The sequence below is a fragment of the Emydura macquarii genome, unplaced genomic scaffold (assembly GCF_026122565.2).
Source record: "Emydura macquarii macquarii isolate MOO-44397 ecotype Brisbane River unplaced genomic scaffold, CSIRO-AGI_Emac_v2 contig_1790, whole genome shotgun sequence".
Classification (NCBI taxonomy): domain Eukaryota; kingdom Metazoa; phylum Chordata; order Testudines; family Chelidae; genus Emydura; species Emydura macquarii.
This window is the reverse complement of record NW_027131927.1, coordinates 3,151,422-3,157,037: the sequence shown is the minus strand read 5'-3', so window position 1 is coordinate 3,157,037 and position 5,616 is coordinate 3,151,422.

Here is a 5,616-nt window from a genome sequence, read left to right as displayed (position 1 = left end):
GCCGCTGGCACAGGTCTTGTGGAGCTCTGAGATTTGCCTGTGTGGCTGCTGCAGGCTGTTCTCCAGGTCCCGCTGCTTGGCTTGCCTCTTCATCTTGTAGCGGTGGTTCTGGAACCAGATTTTCACCTGGTTGGGGGTCAGGTGGGTGACCTTGGCCAGATGCTCCCGCTCGGGGGCAGTCAGATATTTCTGCAGCTCAAACCTCTTCTCCAGCTCATACACCTGGGCCTGGGAGAACAGCACCCTTCTCTTCCGCCTGGATGTACTCTGGACGTACACCTCTCCGATGTATCCTAGGCAACCAGCACTGGGCATGTTAAATCCAGATGGTCCCATGTACCTAGAGACTGGGAAAAGGAACAAGAAAGTTGCGATCACTTTGGCGCCAATCCTGTCAACGGGCCCCTGCTCCCAGGGCAGACCCCCAGTGAAGCTGACAGCCTGGCTCCAGGATTTTATCGGACTGGAAGGGGCAATGCGCGTCATCAAGTCCGCTCTCCTGGGTTCCAGCCATGTGGGTCCGGATGCAGGACTGGGCCCTTTGTTTTGAACATTGAGGTTCATGTAAAAACAGCTGGTGGCACCATCACTTCCAAATATTAACAATCAGAATTATTTAGTGTAATAATTACCCGCTCCCAGTAGCTATGGGGCAAGGACTATGGGACACAACCTGCCATTGGTTTCAATCCGTGCTTAATTTGTGCCAGGGCTTGCCAGAGTTGAGCCCTGGCACCTCTAGGCTTGGCAGTTCATAACCCCAGCACTTCTGGGCTTGATGTCTTAGTTATGAAAGTAAAAAAATTGCTTGAGCCCCCGGTCTCTAATCACTTGAACCCCAGCACCTCTTTCATTACAAATTAAGCACTGGTTTCTGTGGAGGTTTTTGCTTAAAAATCCACCACCCAAGCAATATTTGGAAATTGCATAGGGTAATACTTTTTATCCCTAGATCTCAAAGTACTTTACAAAGGTGGCTTGGTGCCACTATCCTCATTTCACAGAGGGGGAAACCAAGGCATGGAGCGGCAAGTAGGAGGTAAGTAGCATTAACTCGTCTTGTGAAGCGAAACTAGACATTGTTACTTTCAATCTTGGGATATTCAAAGTCAAAAAGAACTGCTGGCATGGCTGTTCTAAACATTTTGAATTAAAAAGCTTTGATGGCAACGTTTTAAATATTAGGGTTTTAAGTTTATTTTAATAGTTATTTTAAGTTATTTTAATTTCAATCTGTTGAGTAGAAAGGATTTTAGAGCACTCAGAAAAATCGGCTGCTGAACAGCAAAGCTAGTTTAAACCTTAATAAACTATAGAGGGGCTACTGCAATAACTTTGGTATCTCTAGGGTTTTATTTGAAAGCAAAATGTGCCCACCGTGCAAGTAGATTCAATATTACACTGGCCTGTGTAACTGTGAGAGAGGTAACTGGAAACATGTCTATAATTATAGGGTTCCATTTTGGGGAAGTAAGGAACAGAGGCCATGTTAGCCCCTTGGGGACCCTAAACAGGAATATTTTGCCCCTTACCCTCCAACACATAATAAAAAGCGAACAGGGGTAGCCCTTGAGCCGCTCAGGGCCCTAAGCAATTGCTTAGTCTGCTTATGCCTCACACCGGCTCTGGGGAAATATACAAGCAAACATGATGAGTCCAAGATTATTATTTGACACAGTTTGTTCTCTTGTGATTAAAATGGATTCAGGATAGATTCCAAGGTCAGAAGGGGCCACTGTGATCATCCAGTCTGACCGCCTGTTTTACACATGCCAAAGAACTTCCTCAAAACAATTCCTGTTTGAATGGAGCGTATCTTACAGAAAAACAGTCTTCTATCCACTCCATCAAGTGACATGTTTCCTTGGTTCGCTGTCAAAAGGAATGCTCTGAACTGACTGGCAGTTTGTTTCCAATTAGCAATTTGATTCCCTTTTTGAATGTTCCAGATCTGACAAGCAGATCTTAAGTCTCAGTTTTAAATATAGAGACATGATGGGTTTTTATTGGGAGGAGGGAATGAGTAACTGATTGTTCTTAGGGAAACAGCAATGTCCTGGTTCTGCAATGAGCATTGTGTAAGTGAACCCTACTGGGAGCTGTTTGTACCACCAAATGTAGGTATTAGAGTTGACAGCATTTGACAACTCTGGATAGCTTAGCCAATGTCAAGGAGACGGGGGCAGATTCCCAGCTGCTGTACGTCAGAGTAGCACCATTGACTGTGAACTTCTACACCAGCTGAGAATCTGACAGTCGCCGTTATCAGTTTCACTAGGGTAAAATACAACTTCATTCTGTTGATCTCCTTGAAGTTTGCTCCAGAGTCACACTGCTGTGAAGGAGATTGGAACTGGACCCAACTATTAATTTCTGAATCAGCAAGAAACGCACACAAACACCAAAATATCTCCCCTGTGCCCTAGGAAATCTGCACCCCTCAGCTAAGGAATAACATGGTTGCTTTCCTGCTTAGAACAGCAGCTAAATTATAAACCACAGGGGAGAAATTAACCTTGATGTGTTCCTTTAAGCAACAGGATTTTAAAAGAATGAGAATCCAAACTGTGCATCAACTAATCTTAAATTGTGGCTTCTTTTTTTAAGGGAACACATAATTCTATGGTATGTGTTATACAGGAGGTCAGACCAGGTGATCACAAGAATCCCTTCCGGCCTTGGAATCTATGAATTATATAAATCCAAGTGATATAGTTAGCATAGCAGCATGTAATCAAAATCAATTTCCTAGGGATCAGATAGATGGGGAAACATTTGGACAGGAAAAATTCACAATAGTCAAGCTGGGTGGAGTACAAGCTTGCTTGCTTGCTTGCTTGTTTTCTTTCTTTCTTTTCTTTCTCAGCATCTGTTTCCCTTAGAGTTTAATAAGATCATTTGAATATCAATGTAATACTTTACAGGTTGTATTGATTGTTTCTAAATTTGATACATTGTCCTGGGGTTTTGCTTTATATGTACATGTTCACATGCCACTTTAATAAAAATAAAGACAATAATAATAATTAATTATAATAAAACATAGCTCTTATATAGATTAATAGATTCCAGGGCCAGAAGGAACCATTGTGATCACCTTGTCTGACCTCTTGCATAACATAGCTCAGAGAATTTCCCCAAAATAATTCCTAGAGCAGATCTTTTAGACAAACATCTCATCTTGATTTAAAAATTGTCAGTGATGGAGAATCTGCCACAACACTTGGTAAATTATTCTAATGGTTAATTACTTTCATCATTAAAATTAACATCAGTAGATTTCTGCTAATTAAAATGCTAATGTTTGATCTAGTTTTCTTCTTGAAAAAGAACATTTTAAAATCTCTTTTCTTCAAATAGCCAAGTGAGATCTTCAGTTTATGATATGATAATGTGCATATATTAATTTCCATTAAGATTTTGCAGAAACTGTGTAATGTAATTAAACGTGTCTATAAATTATACACCAGTCCAGCAAATCAGTGATCAAAGTGGTCTGAACTGGAGAAATGTCACTTATTTAACAGCTGATTGTTCAGTGTTTTCTTTTTAAAAAACTACTGTGATCAAGTCATTTGAAATCTAACTGTTAGAGAAATGACTTTGAAATTTCAGATACAATCCTGCAAACTACCCAGTACCCAACATAATACTTACTGCTCAGTAAATCCATTAAAGCCAATGCTTAATTTGGCATGGCTCCATTAAAGTCAAGGGAGCTATGCTGATTTACGCCAGCTGAGGATCTTGGCCAATAAGCTTGGTTCTCTGCTCACAGTTGTGTAAATCACAAGTCACCTCAGGCATTTAAACCTTTTTGTGTAAATGAGAGGTCTATTGGCTTCAGTGGAGCAACTCCTGTTAGTCGCTAGCCTGACAGTATAGGGCTGAAGTTTGTTTATTGGGATAGGGGCAGGTGTGGTGGTGTTCTTAAAAACTGTAAGGTGACATCCTTACATCCCTACTCAGTGTGTGCTCAGGGCAAAACTCCCGTTGACCCGAAGGCGCATTTCGCTAAGTCTAGTCAATCCGTGGTCTTACATTTCTTCATTTGTATTTTTCACATGCCGCTTCAGGATTTACAATTAGCTGCATCTGAGATCTGTCTGTCTGAATTATAAAACCAACTCATGTTTTTCAGAGGCAGGTGAATCAAAAGTCCTGGGTTTCTTTAACCAGAGGAGTTTACCTTGCCTCCTAGATCAAGGAAAATCAATCCTTTGGGGCCATATCATGCAATTTTAAATCAATGGGGAGCCTTGCTTAAAAATCAAGGCAATAGCCCCAAAGTGACAAGGGTTCAGTGAAGATTCATGCTGAGAAATAAGACAATTCTGAATTCCAGAGCCAAATTTTGTTCACCTTGACTCAGTTGAGAGGCTCCTATTGAACCCAAGTGAGCTGATCTTGATCTGATATTTCTAATGTGCCGGAAGCCATATGTAATAATTTGTGCTTCTTTCACTTACTTGGTGGATAGGGTCCGTCCTGCGTCTGTCCGTACCAGTCTCCGTTGGCAACCCCATTGCGATAATTGTCCTGCTGGTAGGCTGGCAGGTCTGGAGGGCCTGGGAATGTCCCAGCGCAGTAACCTCGCGTGGAGCTTTGAGAAACGCAGTGGGTGATGGAGAAGCCAGAAGGTCCCAGCGCAGGCTGAAGACAAGGCTGGTGAGTGACTTGCATGAACTGCCCAAACCCTTCCATGCATGAGGCTTCCATGGCTAAAAGATACGGTGGAAGCGCTGCGGAGCTTGGCTTTGTAACTGAACTAAACTGGCTGGTCTCCAGACCTCATCTGAGGTTCTCCTGAGACCTCAAGCAAAGTGACTTTTTTTTTTTTTGCTTTGGTGACTGTCATAAACCCCAGACTTTTGCTGGAGATTTCAGGGTAAACCCAGCTTCTCAGCTTTCATCTTGTGCACACACCTTATCAGGGATTATGGGCAGCAGACGCCACAATAAGAGGAGGGAGAGGGAGGAGGAGCCTTCCTCTTCAGAGCCTCAAACAATAGGGGTAAATATGCCACGAGCCTTGGTTAATTGCAACTCTGATCAGTTTAAAACTATGTGCAAAGGGGTGGGGGAGTGGTGAACGTCCAGTGGAGTGAAAATGCAATTCAAGGCAGGAGGAATCAGAAAAATCCTCATTTAGGATCCTGGTGCCAGGTCCTTAACTGGTATAAATTGTCGTAACTCCATAGACGTCAACACCAATTTGCACCCACTGGGGATCTGGCCCCATTGACAGAACACATGAAAAGGGAAAGATCATATCATCAAATTCTCCCTCTTGAACAGTGGTAATTCTGTCTATATGATCAGAAATGGGAATACAGTGATCATTTGTTCAGCGCAGAGGCATTTTTCATTGCACTTGTCTCCTTGCAAAATAAATGAAGATAAAAATCACCCTCCTAAGTTTTAGGAGGAAAAAGTCTGCACCTTAGGGCTGGTCTATGTTGAAAATTTATGCCAGCATAGCTGTGTCACTCGGGGGTGTGAAAAATCCCTAACCCCTGGTAAATAGCGCAATTCTTCTGTCAACTGCCTCTCTGGGAGGTGGATTAACTCCCGTCTTTGGAGTCTGTGTCTACACTGAAGCGCTACAGCAGCACA